Source organism: Calypte anna, chromosome 5A (genome assembly GCF_003957555.1).
Source record: "Calypte anna isolate BGI_N300 chromosome 5A, bCalAnn1_v1.p, whole genome shotgun sequence".
NCBI lineage: Eukaryota > Metazoa > Chordata > Aves > Apodiformes > Trochilidae > Calypte > Calypte anna.
This window is the reverse complement of record NC_044251.1, coordinates 18,863,705-18,879,883: the sequence shown is the minus strand read 5'-3', so window position 1 is coordinate 18,879,883 and position 16,179 is coordinate 18,863,705. Positions and strand designations below refer to the sequence as shown.

The 16,179-nt window shown below is 36.3% G+C and overlaps 1 protein-coding gene across 8 annotated transcripts in view; it reads left to right on the top strand.

Annotated features, from left to right (window-relative positions):
- Nucleotides 1–16,179, top strand: part of SLC25A21 (solute carrier family 25 member 21) — a 242,009-nt gene that overhangs the window by 181,162 nt on the left and 44,668 nt on the right. For 5 of the 8 annotated variants that reach the window (XM_030452166.1, XM_030452165.1, XM_030452162.1 and 2 more), the window contains one exon: nucleotides 13,861–13,887. The exons of the other annotated variants lie outside the window; for them this stretch is intronic. The gene's annotated coding sequence lies outside the window, so the exon portion shown is untranslated. The remainder of the gene's footprint in view (nucleotides 1–13,860; nucleotides 13,888–16,179) is intronic. 8 annotated transcript variants of the gene reach the window in all.

Here is a 16,179-nt window from a genome sequence, read left to right as displayed (position 1 = left end):
AATATGAAAAGTTTTATGGCCCTTAGTCACCTCAATCATGCTGGCTTTAGAAAGTACTACTGCTCTGAGCCTGAGTTCAAGGGACTTGGTCTGTGATCCAGAAAGGCATCTAAAGACACACGTAAGTTTATGAGCAGTCCAGTTAAAACCAGTGAATGTGATGGGACTGATAAGATACTTAAAGTTAAGCTTGTTATCCACAGGCATTCTTCAGGAACTAGCCTTTAATCCTGGTAATTCTAATTAGTAAATCCCAGTTCTAAGTAGCTGGCAGGCTTTCCATAAGAATTCTATAGGTACAGAAGCAGCCCATTTTTTAATCCATATATTAACCAAAAAGAACTGTTCTTATATATAGTGTCATAGATACAACACATGGAGGCAGCATAAGTGCAGTGGGGCACGGATTTCTTGTGTCCACAAACTGTACTGGAAAACAGAGGTGAGATAAGCAGTGAAAATGAAAAATGAGAACGATTTCCTTTCTTGCAGTGAGGTTTATCTAAGCTACAGTAGGTAAATACTTAGATATAGGATTAGATTATTTCAGTTGTCAAATTAGGGAGATGTAGCGATGTTCTATTAAGGTGATGAGAGAGGAAGTTGTCGCATTTCACCTTATCAGTGGTAAAAAAAAATGTTTTATGAAAGACTAATATTGTGCATTATCTTCATATGGTTTTAATTTTTCAAAGCTAGAAAGATGTTACAAAAATAGTAATTTGTGGCTTCTGGGGATTTATAAGATTAATATACATTAATCTTAATTGTTTCTCAAAAGAAAACTATTTTCTACATAGGTGTTAATATTTACATCCATGCCGTTCTATATTTAAATACAGAACTGTTTCCAATATTTAAGTCAGTGAGCATGAAAACGCAAGTTATTTCATCCAAATGCACTGGTATTTTATTTTGTTGAACCAGTCAAAGAATTAAAATGAGTAAACCTACCTGAAGAACGATCTTAAACCAAGAGACCTCTTCCAGGTTAATTGATTTTAGCTTCTTATTTTATTACCTACATGATTACCTTGTGTAACTGGATATTTGTACAACCCACACGTGTAAAATAGTACAAGGGCACTGTAAACTTCAGTTTACCATACAAAATACAGTTCTCTTACTACTTAGGGGAGGAGGGAAAAGGAAACAGCGCTCTATGTTTCAGCTGGTTTACATCTTGTGCTTTTCAAATGCTTCTCAGAGATGTAGCTATCACTTCTTCTGTGGATGTGATTCCACTTTTATTTTCCCAGTACTAAGACAGTTTCACTGGATAAACAATGAAGGCCCTGAGTGCTGTAAAAATCTGTGAATGAACTTCAGAAAGAGACATGAAGACTGTTTAGTCAGGTTGTTTTCTGTAGAATGCTTGTGCTCAAATACTGAAACCAAACCAGATTTTTTGATATTTATCTCAAGGCATGACACTGTAAGCAGGAAAAGAAGATGATTACAATAATTATATTATAGATTTAAATCAAAATTTAGCAGTGGATTGCAATAAATTTATATCCAGGTAGTGCTAATGCAGAGTTTTACTTGCCCGTTGCTGAAGCAGTCAATACAGATCTAAACAAAAAGCACTTCCTATGAATACCCGTTTTTTTCCAGGATGTTTGAGAAAGAAAGTTGCATTTAAACCCTCATCAGTAGTAAGCACTAGTAACAAAGGAGATGAAGAATCTCAGATACAATAGAATCTTAAATTTTGTCTAGAAATAAAAAGTTATCAACTAATCCTCAGAAGCCTGTGTCTATAAATCTTGTATTCCCATCTGCACAAGCTGTCCAATTTCTGGAGCATGGTGGTTCTGACACTCATCAGGGAAGCGAGAGAGGTGACTGTGAAGTGTTTTATTCAGTGGAAATCTTGAGTCCAGATACTACCTCGAGTGACCTCAAAAAATTTGCAGAAAAGAGCACCAAGAAAAGGATTCACACGTAGATACCATACAAACAAAAACATTTTATGAGATGTTCAAATTCAGGTGCATAAATCTAGGAGAAGGGCATAAGAAATCAATTTGTGCCCCATATTTATTTCATATTGGCAATATCCAATACCCCCCATCAGCGTGTGCCATTTTAAGACTGATTTTCTGATATATTTAATTCAGTGTACACCAACTGTAAAGAGTCTAGGCATCCTTCTCCAGCACTCTGAATTCCCAGTTGGCATACTTGATTTTATATTAAGTTGACAACAAAATAAACTAACTAAATAAAGGAACACAGTGGGAAAAGAAACATTACAAATAAATTACTCTTGAAAATGTTTACATTTGGGAATAGTGCTTATGCTCATTTGTACTTCTATTTCTAATAGCAGCAACTACGGTGAACCAGAATGTGAGAGCTCAGTTCAGACAAGACACTTCCTAATATCTTTATTTTTTTACCTTTTTACGCTGTAGGTTAAGTATGAAGAATCAGCCTAGGAAGTACTTATCATTTTTATGAATGCATATGCAAATGTCTTATTTGCTGCAGTGCCTCTCACTGAAAATTAGCCAGTATTATGCTACTGCAGTATCACAGTAGCATCTTATGATTTTATGGTAAGTTACTTCATCACAAATAATGGCCAGGGTTTCTTTAACCAGCCTTCTGTTTTTCTTCTCATTGTAATGAACAGGACAGGGGAAATATTTCCATTAATGGAACACTGCCTTTTTTACAGAATATGAAGTCTCCTTTATATTCACAAGCTGCTAGAAATTTCTTTTTTAAAAAGTTTTAAAAATTAAAAAAAAGCCAACAGAAAAAAAAACTGCAAAAGCTTCCTTCCCCTAAACTTTGAGTGGTTCTTTAGATGGAAATAAATTTTCTCCATGGGGAATTAAATCTTCAAAGAAGGATCCATCCCTTGAACTCTTTTCTTGTCTTACAAGAAAATGAGAGCCACATAACATAAAATTTAATTGAGACTCACTAAAGGAAAGCTCAGTCTAGCAGAGCATTAAAGGTCACATAGCTCTCTATTAAAGGGAAGCAGAAGTATTAAGTTCAGGGCTTTTGTGAACTTATGTTGAGAGCATGCAGATGCTGCCAGTTACACAGAGGAGAATCCTCAGGTGGTGAGCAACCTCTGCTCATCTGGATTCACTGGGATCCATGCGTCCAGGCCCCTCTGGTTTTGCTCATGAGATGGTGCATAAATTGACAAATCTTTCACAGCAAAGATCCCACCAGCAACATACCTGTTTATTGAGGAGTGACAGCTTTATAACCAACATAAAAATTATCTGATGCTTATCAGGGAAAATATTTGGATACAGGATTACCTGAGAAAATTTCAGTCTTTTTAGATGAAAGTTTAGATTGATTTAAATTACCGATTTTAAATTGCCATCATCATCTTTACTGCAACTTTATTCACTCACTTTTCCTTTGACAATGACTTAGGTCTTACATATGAAATGTAAGAATTTAAAAAAATGCTCTAGCTGAATGTGTGTATATGTTGCATTTTTATTAAAGACACATGGTGTTGTGTCTCACATTAAGAATGGAAAATTATGCCCATCTGCACTGTCTTAATTTGGAGTTACAGCATTAAAATGATGAATGCTGTTATTTCAAGTCTGCAAACAACTATGTTCTTATAAACTTGGATTTTCATGGGCTCATAATTTTAACAGTAAGTGTTCTGAGTTGCAGTTGGCTTTTTTGGTAGGCACTAAGTCAAGAAACCTGTTGCTTTCCCATTCATGGTAAACTTGCCCAAAATAGAAATGGTAGTAGTGTCCTGGTTTCCAGTTTTATAACACTGAATAAGTTACAGTTTAAAGTGCTGTCAGCCTTTCTTAAAATTAGATGGATGTGGGAAAATGCAAAACACGGTTGTCATTGATCATTTCAGACTTTATTACTTCTAGTGAGTTATTTGATTATTTATGTTAAATTTGGTTTGGGAAGAAGCAAATACCTCCATGTTTACACAGCCCAATAGCTTTTCAACTATTCCTGCCTTTTTCTGAGCACCACCTTACCACTCTCTCTGGAATCATCTGTACGACCACACACTTTCTTTTTAATAACTGACACCCTGACTAATACATTAGTGGGATTAGGTTATAAAGCTGCACAGAATTTGTCAGCTATGGGTGGAGTCAGTGGGAGAACAGCCAAGAGTGAGCTGGATGAGTGTGGAGTTGTCAGCAAATATGCAGAAGCTGGAAGGTTCCTGCTTTACATGGTACCAGCCATCGTTCATCAATTAAGGCATTTGCTGGCGCTCTCCTTTTTCCTGCCTCCATCCATCAGCTCTCTGTTGTGGTAGCAAGTGCTCAGGAGACTGTAGCAGTGCTCTTGAGGCCTGGCTCTCACAGCTGGCTGCAGATAATACTCTGCAGCTTCTAATTGCCAGGTCAGGGAAGGAGACTCGCAGGGCTGGCAGCCCTGCAGGCAAGCACTGGACTCTGGCACTCATCAGCAATCATCACTGTCCATTTCGGGGGCCCAGCTGGATGTGTGCTCTTCCGGCTGGGCTGAGGAGACCTACCAAAAGTCTGCCAAATAACTGTTATACAAGATACAAAATCTTGGCTACCCCGTGCATGAATCCTTCAATGAAATTGCCGACTAGGGAAGTGTGACATGGTCAGTCATGCCAAAAATCTCTTTTCCCAGTGAGCAGTTATGAAGCAGAGATTCATTTCCACTTATTAGAGGCATAAATTCCTGTGGTATTGAAAGACCAGACTTTAGGCTCTCTTTGAGTGCTCTGAGGCAAGCAGAAGTGGTATATTAAGACGTAATTTCCCCCCACAGCTATCTACCCCACACATTGGTTTCTTGTTAGCACATCATATCAGGAGCAGCAGAAGTGAACCTGGACCCATCTCATTTCTAGTACTGCTGGTCTGCATCACACTTACAAATTCATAGTATTTGTATAAACATTGCTAAAACGAGAGTGAAGATGTAAAAAAAGGTGTTATGATACAAAAATGCCCATCTGTATTTGTCCTGATGCACCCCCATGGTCCATAGTGTATTGTTAATTTTTTCTTTATTCCACATATTATAGTGTTATTCTGCTGGTAGCATTATGCTACATTGGCATCTTACTGGCATATTGTTGTGTCTGTTGAAGCCTTCACCAAAAACCTGTGTTCAGAGTATTGGAAATAATTATCCCCTTCCTGTGTGAAATAATATTATGTGAAATGTAAAGTGCCAAGTAAGCTTCAAAACACTTTGCTGAATTGAGAATCGTAACTGAAATTCTGTGAAAAGGACAGTGTGAAATTCTGTGGAAAGGCTTGAACTGTGAACCCATGTGAAATCTGTTGACTTTTGTGGATAAAAGTTGAAGTCTTAGAGCTGAATTTTTGCATCCTTGTGCTCACTTCATGTCTTTCAAGAAGAGATGCTCATGGTTAGAAAAGTTAGTATTTGTATATTTTCAGGGAGTGTGAGCTTGCAAAATTTAGGTAGAAATGTGGCGAGTTCTTTTATTATGTAATTAAAATTACCAACTGTTTATTTTACCAACTGTCTGCTTACTCTTGGAAGTGATTCCTTTTGCATTGCCATTTTTCTTGTTAGCTGAAACTTGGCTATTCCAGTCCCTCTGCAGGCAAAGCGGGATGCTCCTCAAGCAGTCACCTTCATGCCTGTGATGTTTCAGAGAGAGGATTCCCCTGGCCATGTGGGGAATGGAGGTCACAGATCTGCAGCAAAAGGAAAAAGATGCTTCAGCATAGGGGTTAGCCTGTAGGTACCCTGTGATAAAAGAATTTCAGAATTTCTTCCAGGTAATAAGCAGAGTAATAAATCTGCTTTCCCTGTAACTATTCTTGGTGTCACTAATTGTCACCTTATACCACATAGACCTCTTTTTTTTTTTACTCTACATAGACCTATGTGCAATATCCGGTTTTTCTTTTTTTGGTTTCCTTTGGTTGTATATAGTTTGTTTGGGCTTTTTTCTTAAAAACATCATTTGTGTTCTTGCTCTGAATGGGTGTTGAGCTATAACATTTAAATGATGGTACAGCCTTGAGTAAAATTCTTATTAAGACTGCTTTAAAGATTAGAGAAAAGGAAGGAAGAAAATTTGACTGACAGAATTTTCCTGATAACTCACTTTAAGATTTATATTAGGCTCAAATGTCTTAAATCAAATATAGCCCCAAAGGAGACAGCTTTTGGGTAACTATATGAAGGTGTATTCTGCTTTCTTTTGTAAAATAACTCATATATGGTAATTCAATGTTGTCCAATCTCCCATTAAAGACAGGAAAAATCTCAGGAAATTCTGATGCTTCATTATGTTTTAGAATCTGTGTACATATGTTTGTGCATGTCTAATTATAAAATATTCATACAATTTCAGTCCCTAAGTAGATAAAAATTAATCAGTTCATAATCCACTGAAGCCAAAGCCAATAATCCCAAGTGACTGGATGCTTTTGCTACACTAGTTAGTCATGACCTGTAAGTCTCAAAACATGTCACAGAAGAAAAATATATAATCTCAACTATACAGATAGGGGTATTGAGATCAAAGGTGTAAGGGAGACAAATTGATCTGGACTGGTGTATGAACAGAGGTGCTTCTCGTGGAGCAACCTAATATCAGATTGCTTGCTTGCCCATGATAACATGTTAATATCAGAGCTCTGAGGAATGTGTGTGTTGGACATAAAATTACATTCTTTGATGTAGGCTCCTAATTCAGAAGTCTGAAGACTTATTTGGCAATCCATCTTATGAAGTAGTTTGTTCAAGGGCATACAGGTAGTGGCAGCATTAAGCTGGGTATCCTGACTGCAAGGTCTGCCCTGTTCAGTGGACTGTGCTGATGATAGCAGTGTTTACAGTGATGTTACTGTCGTGAGGTTTTCATCATCCCCTTCAAGCAGGAATTCTCTGTTCCTGACTGGACATTCCCTACCCCCATCTTCATATGTTAACACTTGAAAACATAAGAAATGGCTCTGGAATGTGAAAAGCTTCTCTTTCCAGTTTTATGTGTGCAGCTCTCTTAAATACAATGGAGTTGCACCAGTGCAACTAGGGGCAGTGTTTGGCTAACCGCATTTCATTACTAATGGACTGACATTTTACTTGCAAAAATTTGATCTGTTATATATGGGAACACAGTAAACAAGCACACTTTTTTAGAGAATCACTTCTGATAATCTGATGCTTTAAAAACAAAACACAGGCTCATTTATTTCCCACAGAAACAGAATGCCAAAAAATAATGTCAACCTTATCACCCTAGGTGTGAACAGAGAAGACCTTAATTGGCATCAGTTGTTATCATTTGCTAAGGCCATTGGAAAGGCAAACATCACGTTTCTCTTCTGTGTTTTTAAAGGTCCAAGTTCTTAAAGTTTCAGATATTTTCATAATCAGATTCTTTTAATCTTAAAGTTGTGACTTCTGAGTAGTTCTATTTTCTACTAGTATCATATGAGTCGAGTTTTTTATAGTATTAATATTTATAGCAACAGATCCTATAGGCCTTAGCTTGGAGTCAGGTGACTGCTTATATTTACAGGAGTAAGTAGATTCCTACAAGATTTGTTTATGATTGATCTTTATCTATCTAGTTTAGTTAGCAAAAATCAGCAGAACTTTAATTTTTAGTCCTTGTGGTTTTATCACTGAAGAATATAGATCAGTGTCATGATCGTTTCTAAAAAACCTTCTTTCTGTTTAGTGGATGGAAAATATCATACAATGTTCTATCATCAGATTCTCTGAATCTGCTTATGTTCCTTGAATGAGAAGAACATATCTACCAAATTTGGTAGCCTGGGAAAACGGCCGCAAATTCTTCTCACTTCAGTAACTGGTTCAACATGAGGGACTGCAGTGTCTCACAGTGGTGACAGTGACATTCTTCGGCTCTCTAAGCAGAAGTTTGCACCTGGGGCCCTGTTGGGAACATTCCTGACTGGCACCATTCACCCTGATTCAGGCTGCAACACGGTGCTACAGCTGAGCCCCAAAACCTTTGGTGCCTTCCCGTGCAGTTCCTACCCCATGAGATGCCAAGCTGCTGAGGTGAGAACCACCTTGACATGGTGCCCTGCTCCAGGGCTTATTCTGCTCATTTTCGTGATGCACGAAAATTTTCAGCTAATGAGAAGTTTTCAGGGCAGGAACCAAGACCCCTCCGAGATTAGTCACAGTCAGGGCTGAGTATCCTTTGAGCAAGGATTTCATTAATTACTGTTTTACGGTTAAGTGGGTAAAATAAGTTTAAGTCATACTTTTGGATCATGCTGCTTTTTGGGGTTCTTGCTTGTTCTGAAATGGTGTATATACAGTGCCCTAGAGCCCATGGAATTTAAACCTGTCTTTAAAAAGGGGAAAAAATTATTCTAGCCCTGATGGAGAGGCAGGGAAACTCAAATCTGAGCTGGTGCAAGGCTGTCATGCCTGGCTGTATGCAGATAAAAGAACCTGAAATCTTTCTGAAGCCGCTTTCTTACCCAAGGTAATAGCTCTGAAATGTGACGATGATGTTGTCAGTAGTCAGCTGTCAGAATTAACTCTCTGTTATGTAAATCTAGCCATTAATGTTTACTATTTCATAAACAGCAGTGCAAAAGTTAACTGCAGTTACATGTTGTGGTTCTTTAAACAACAAATTGCTATTTACTTCTCTGTAATTTGGTCTTCTAGTAGTGGTTAATTGTTAACCTATTCTTTAAAAGAAAAATTCTGCTGTATCAAGGGAAAAACAGTGAACAGAGAACAGATAAATCACTTTTATGTCCTCAGAACAGCTGACTTTACACTTTTATTACATTGTTTGAAAAGGCATCTTTTCATCTGGAAGGAATCAGTTTAAAATTTGATTGTCAACACAAAGAAACCAGCTTTCTGTTTAAAATGGCTGCTTGTGAAGCTTAGAATTGCAGTTTTTGCCAGGATTTTCTTTACAGACATCAGTAACTAGAACCCAGAGATTTTAGATGGGATGTTCACAGGAAATACCTGGCAGACAGTGTAAAATGCAAAATACGGCATTTTTATTTAAGTTGTAGGAAGTATGCATGTTAAAATGAGCAACAGCATTTTAGGTCAAAAGTTTTATTTTTAAAGTAGAAGTTGTAGTTTGATGTTGACAAGAGAAAAAAAATCTTTTTTTTCATATCTTCACTTAATTAATAAGACAGCATACATTTAGCATATTTCTTAGGCTATTTCATACTTATTTACAACGGCACTATCATAGCTCTGTCTAATCTGCCTATACTTACCTTATCTAATTTAATTTTATTCACTGGTTACAGCTGAAAGCCTAGCTTTGTGTCTTTTTATACCAGTTATACATATTTTTCTCAGTTTGAACTCCTAAGAATTGCAGATGAAGATCCTGTGCAAAACAAAGTATTGCATTCAGTGATGAAACATTTTCACTTCAAAAATGATCAAGCTTTATGCTATATAAATTTGCTTATTACTTGAAGTATAAATTATAAAGATGCAGTAAGACTGTGTCTACCTGTTGGAACAGGCACAAATTTTTAAATTCTGATAATTTTTTTTCGAGCTATTTTAATTATATATTACTTGTATGATTTTTTATTAACCTTACATCATGCTGTATTCTGAAAATAAAAAATTGTTGAGTTGTAGAGCTGCCATTGCAACATTAACTGCCAGGTATTTTAATCATTCACTTCTAATGCCCTTAACAACCCCTTTTCTCCTTGTCATATTCTTTACCCAAGCTGAAGTCTTCCTTTATAACGTGCTTCATATTCTGAAGGAAATTTATTAAGTTAGATATTAAGTATGAATGACCATGGAGGAGAAGCTATTCATCCAAAGCAATGCACTAACTTTAAATAAAAAGGCCATGTTTGTAGCCATAAATATTGGACAGTTATGTAAATTTTCCACAGAATACACCTTAATTAAAACAAGGCAAAATGAGGAATTAGCATCATATATGGAAATATTTTTGAAGAGTGTATTTCTGTATAATGCTAACTCATATTTTGGACCTGCTGCATTCTGTATGACCCTGAGAATCACACTGTGAAAAATAGCTTATTCTGCCTGTTATGCTGGTTCTTAAAAGGACATAAAATTCTAAATTAATATAAAGGTGGTTTTTTTTTAGTGTTGATGTTCTTTGCTTATGCAACTTTACTTACTATCTTCTATGGTTCTTTACCCTCTAAAGAACGATGCTAGCGTTAATATAATTAAAAAAATTATATTTCATTGTAAAAATCCTGCAGCAAGTGTAGCACATGTATAGGACACAGCATCTCCTTACAGCAATGCATGCACATAAGCACAGATAAACTCTGCCCTCACATTCTGTCTGTCCAGTGTAGAAAGCTGCTTTCCCAGTGACCTGGCAGGCACTTCCCAGTACATTTCTGACACTTTCAGGTGACACATGGGGCAGTAACTCTAGCTGAAGCATTTGCTCCAGATATGAATACAAGATCAATTGCTATGCTTTTTGTTATTCTTTCTTTTCAGCTCTCCTTCAGTGTTTGTGTGTTTTTGCTCTTTTTTTTTTTTTTTGGCTTTTGCCTGAACTTGCATATGCACTGCTTAGGAGCTGGCTATGATGGACTGGATGTCTGAAAGACAGAATTATTTTTTAGGGGTTATTTTATCTGATAAATGCAATTTTCCATAATAACTAAACACCTCTGCATCATAGGAATTTTGCGGTCAAACCAAATACATGTATTCGTTGTTCTTTGTACCGTTGAACTCTATGGCAGGGACAAATACTTTTACACCCCTGATGCCTTCCAATCTAGGTAGGGGCTCAGATTACTTAATGTTAAAACATTTCTTAATGCAACTCATTTTTTCATTTTTCAAATTCTACATGCAATAGTTTTGTATCCTGACTTAATGAAAGTCAAGTTTTTATCAACGTACCTTCTTTTATTTGCAAAGCCCCATTTCATAACAAAGTAAATGTTTCACTTACGTCTTCCAGTAAAAATACAAATTAAAGTAGTTTCCTGTATAAAATATTTTATAATATTAAAAATGTCCTAGCTATTTTAAGAGCTCATTTTACACCACTTTTCTTTGGAAATATTGTCCCCAGTATGAATTGCAATTTAGTATGAAAGTAACATTTATTATTTTGATTGCCACTCTGATTTAGAATGATCCCTTTTGTGGATAAAACCCAAAAGTACTAATTAATGGGCATTTAAGCCTTTGTTTTAATATATTCTCACATTTCTCTACCATTGAAAACATATAATAGTATGCTTGGACAATATTCAGATTTTCATGCTTATTGAGTCACAACACAAGTATTTAACCTCAATTTTTTCATCTTTCCTTAAAAAGTGGGTAATTAATTTAAAAGATCAAAGTTTATTTACGTTTTCTTTAGGAAGTATGTAAAAGGCAACTCAAAACTTCCAGTTATACTTTGTAAAATCTTTTTTCAAATGAAATATATTTTCATTTGATTTTCACACATTTGAGAAAAATAAAATATCTCTGTCAGTAGTTCAACAGCTCATACTAATAATTTCAAATAATGATTTTTCAAAGCTGCTATATTATAAAACAGAAAATACTGAATATACAGAAAAATAACTATGATTTGATGCAAACAGGAATTTTCATAGGCTTTCTCCAAAATTTTCTGCTAGAAATTCTACCTAGCATTATATAAAGGCTACAAGGCAAAGGTATTTAATATATTCCTGAAAAGAATTATAGTGGTACAAAAGGTGCAAAAATTGACTAAGCAGTTTAATATAGGGTGAGTTAGCTTTCATTGCAAAATGTTAGGAATCATTGGCAAGAAAGTTTTCCTCAGCATCCTGTCTGGGAAAATAAAGTTTTAGAAGTAAGTCTTTCTAAGTTACCATGAGGGAATGCTTGGAATTTTGTCTTTCTACCAAAAAGGATTGGTTTTCCTTTGATTGTCATCAGTTTGCTAGGTTGTCCTGCTATTTAAGCTACTAAAGACTGGTGTGCTGCTTGGTCTCAGGTGATCCATAAAAAGGAATGAAACCTTGGGAAGGTAAACCATCACCAGGCTGGCTCGGTGTATCAGCCTTCCATGACGGAAGCTCTTTGTTGAGAATTGTTGGCAATTGCAGCAGTTTCCAACTGAAGATAAGAGGCCAGGGTTCTCGGATAATGCCCTCGATCACACACCTGATGACAGACTCCTGCATGCAAGTTTTTTCAGGTGCTATGTTTGCTCAGTAATCCTTCAGTGCCAATCTTTTCTAAATGGTGAGCAGGTCCCGTCAGTAATGGACATCAGCCATTAAGCTTGTAATATTTGTCATAGATCAGGTTACAGCTTTGTTACTGCAGTGTGATGAATGGATGCTGTTATGCTCAGAGAAAATAAAGTGCTATAAATTTAGCAGTCAGCATTGAGTGGGTTGCTACTTTAAGGGCCTGATTCACATCATTCTGAAGTCACTGCAAAGTATTCTGTTGGCTAAAGCCATTCTATCGGCCCTAAAGCCATTCTATCGGCCCTTGGATTTTCTTTCTCTAAGAAACAGAATCCGTGTCTGTCATTAAATTCTAGTTGCTCGTTTCTCACTATATATAAGATTTTTTCACCAAAATTTTAAGATAAGTCTTACTTCGTGTCTTACTTTTTATGTTTTGAACAAATGAGTTGATTGGATATGGAGGCACACAAGGAGCTGACCGCAGAACCCAACAGATCGCTCATGAAATAAGCAGAACTGGGTCTGGGTGTTCAAAAATTCATACAGTATTTCTTACAGATGTTATTTTCATGATCATGGCAATTTCTACACCAGATTTTGAAGAATGTGCTCTGATTTTATGCTTTCTTTATTTTACATACTTGGCATAATTCTGGAAGTTACTCTGAATTAAGATAGTTTAAAAATTACTGAAAATATAAAGATAATGAATATCCTGTTTGTGTTCTAGGATATAAGTAAATCTAGTATAAATGAAAAATAAGGCACTATTTTAAGATATAAGCTATAAAAATGTTACCCTTTGTTACTAGCCTTGTATGAACAACAATTTAAGTCAACAAGGGGCTACTAAAATATTAATTCTAGCCATATCCATAAAAATTCTGCTCAGCTCTTTATCAACTAGTTCATACTATAGCAAATTCAATTTCAAATGACACAATATATATTCTGCTTCTGGGAGACAGACTATCGTTTTACCATAATATAGATGGTAGTTATGTGGTGCTTAAATGTATTGCTTACTTTGAAATTATAATTAATCTCCTCGTTGTCATCCTGTAATTACTATACAAACCTCAATTTCATAATCAAGCTAATGGTAGCATTATGTAAAGATTTACTCCCTCCTATTGTTTTTTAAATGTTAGTGCTCTCCATAGTGCTACTAGTGACCTAAATCAGATATAAAAAGGAAAATGTGTATACATGTTACAAGCAAAATAAAAAGAGAAGAAAAGATTCAGGCAGGAGAAATACACTGAAACTTGTATAGTTTATGTTAATACTGAGAGACCTATTGTATGACATGCATTCTTGGCAGATGCTTGACACAGAAAGTGTCTGAGGTGCTGTGGTAATTAGAGAGCAAATAGACTAGGAAATAGCTCTATATCAGAAGACAAAGATAGGAGAGAAAAATTAAAATTCCAAAAGTAGGTGCGAAAGGTTACAAAATTAAAAAAAAAAAAAAAAAAGGAAAAAACAGGAACACTTTCTTTTTGTAAGCAATAGCATTTATTCTTCAGTAGAGGAAAAGGGCAAATTTGCATGCAAACTGCTCAAAGTGTGCCAATCCGGATTCTTATTGCTTGTATTTTACAAATGCTTTAAGACTATTTAAAAAAAAAAACAAACAATACCTTTGAGTAACATAAGCTTCTACTGCTTATCTACTCCTTAGGACCTTCCTTGATTCATTCTGTGCCAGGTAAGTAATTTCATTCAAAATGAAGTTCATATTGCCTTCCAGAGCATAGCATGTAGATTTACTTCTGTCCTGCTGCGTGATCATTATAATCTACAGTGCCCTAGGCTCTATATAAACAGTGAACTCTTTCCACATTCATTAGTGGCCTGCAAAATTATAGATTATTTACCAGGTTCTTCTGCACTACCTTCCTAAGTCCTTTCTGGCATATTAACTAAACCTGTATTTAAGATAAGAAATTACACACTTCCTAATTTTACAGTTTCCTTAGGCTTTAGGATATGCAGCATGGAAAGCAACATAGGACACCTATAATTCTATCATCTAACATACATGTATTGTGCCAACAGGTCCCTATCAGACAGTGCTGCAAAGTCTATATGGAAATTGTATCAAATCTGAATTCAGATAAGATTGTGTAGACGCTGACTGAGATATATGAGCTAGTCATCTTCTGGTTTTACTAATAATTTCGATTTTAAAAATTGCAATTATTTTCATTTGTGTAGGGTCATGTTTGCACTCTTAGAAACATTTCATTGTCATAGAAGATGTAGGTAGCAAGGATGAAATGTGGGGATGCCTGATAGCATTCTAGCAAGCCTTGGCTCTCCAGTTTTCCTACCTTAGCTGCTGCATGACCAAAATTCTGCATCTGCTAATCATCTGAGACCACTTTACAGAGTGACCAGAAATTCCCAGGAAGAAGTTACTTATCAAGCACTTATATATGTGTAGCTACAACAGAAATATCTAAAGGACACTGCTTGCCCACCACTAAAAAACAACTGAACTAAAAATTTTGTTTACCACTGACATTAGCTTGTCAGTAAAAAACAAAAACAAAAAACCTCCAAAACCTAAATTAAGCATCTATTTGTGTTAAGAAGAACTTAAAAATAATCCTTAGACATGTGGGACAAAATCTGCTTTGGCCTCAGGGCTAAAGCTAAAGCTTCTTTAGCAGCCTACCAAAGACCATCATACACTAAGGAGAATGAAATGGTAACTTGGCCAAACCAGTGCAGGTGTCCAGAGACCACTATGCATGCCACAGATCTAAAAGTCCTTCTGGGATAGACCCTGGGACAAGCACAACCCCAAATGCAGAGACAGACCTAAGATTTGGAAACTGCAAAAAAACTGATACTGTAAAAATGTGGTATGAATGGCTTATGAATAAAGCTACTTGTTAAACAAGCCCTGCACAGATACCTTTTACGTAAACCAAAAAATCTGTGCCAGTAGTTGTAGTGTCATAAAAACTGGTGTACAGTTCCACAAACAAACTATAAGCTATTATTTTTCCAAAGTGTTATTATTTTTTTTTAACTTATGAAATCAGAATTAACCCAAATTAAACTACTCTTTCTGGACCACACCAAAAAGTTTAGATTTGGTAGTGATGAGATCACAAAAAAGCCACCCAGAAAAAGATATCACCGTTATCTAAAACTCTTGTGAGAAAGTTCACACAGTTGCCAGATGGAGACACCTAGAAGGCTCTATCTATGTAGTTATAAATTCTCCTATTAAAAGTTTCAGCTTTAGACTCAGGATCTCTGAGTCTATGAAGTCTGTAGCTCAATGCAGCACATAAGGTCTGTAAGTGTTGAGATTTGGGATGCTTACGAGGGGTGCCCCAAAGTAGCAGAACATGAGAAAGGGGAGTCCTGGAACCTACACTGTGAGACTGCAGGAGATGGCAGTGGGGACTGGAGCTCTGGGGAGGAGTGTTTACAGCCCCTGAAGAGGAATTTCTGGTTTGCTGGGAAAGAAAATATGCTGTAAAAGCAGATCTGTGCTGCAGGGATAGAACTGGCTGCCAAATTAAAGAGTGGTGCCTTTTGCAAAGTTTTTATGAATGTTACTGAGGCAGGGCATCAACATCTTTGCTTATTTCGTTCGCACATGCATGCAGGCTGGAATGTTTTTTAGGGTACTTATGGGGCTTTAGTTCTCCCACAAGCATCCCTTGGGAACATGCTGGCTCTTGTGCAGCATAACAGCATGTCCTACTGCCATCCAATCTGACCTGATTTCAACAAGGCTGCATCTGCCACTGCACCTTTGCTGAAACAGATAATATGTGTCTACAAAGCTATTAATCTAATACTTTATTGTTCTGAAATAGTGAAACAGTCAGTGCCTCAGACTTCACTGAAGTCAGGCTCAGAGTCATCTGTTTTGGAGTCTTGTAAGCACCAAGTGGTAAATTGGAATAGAAGAAAGTTATTCTAGTTAATTTCTGTTTCCTGTTTTTCGTGTTTCACCTGACTTATGGAGAACAAT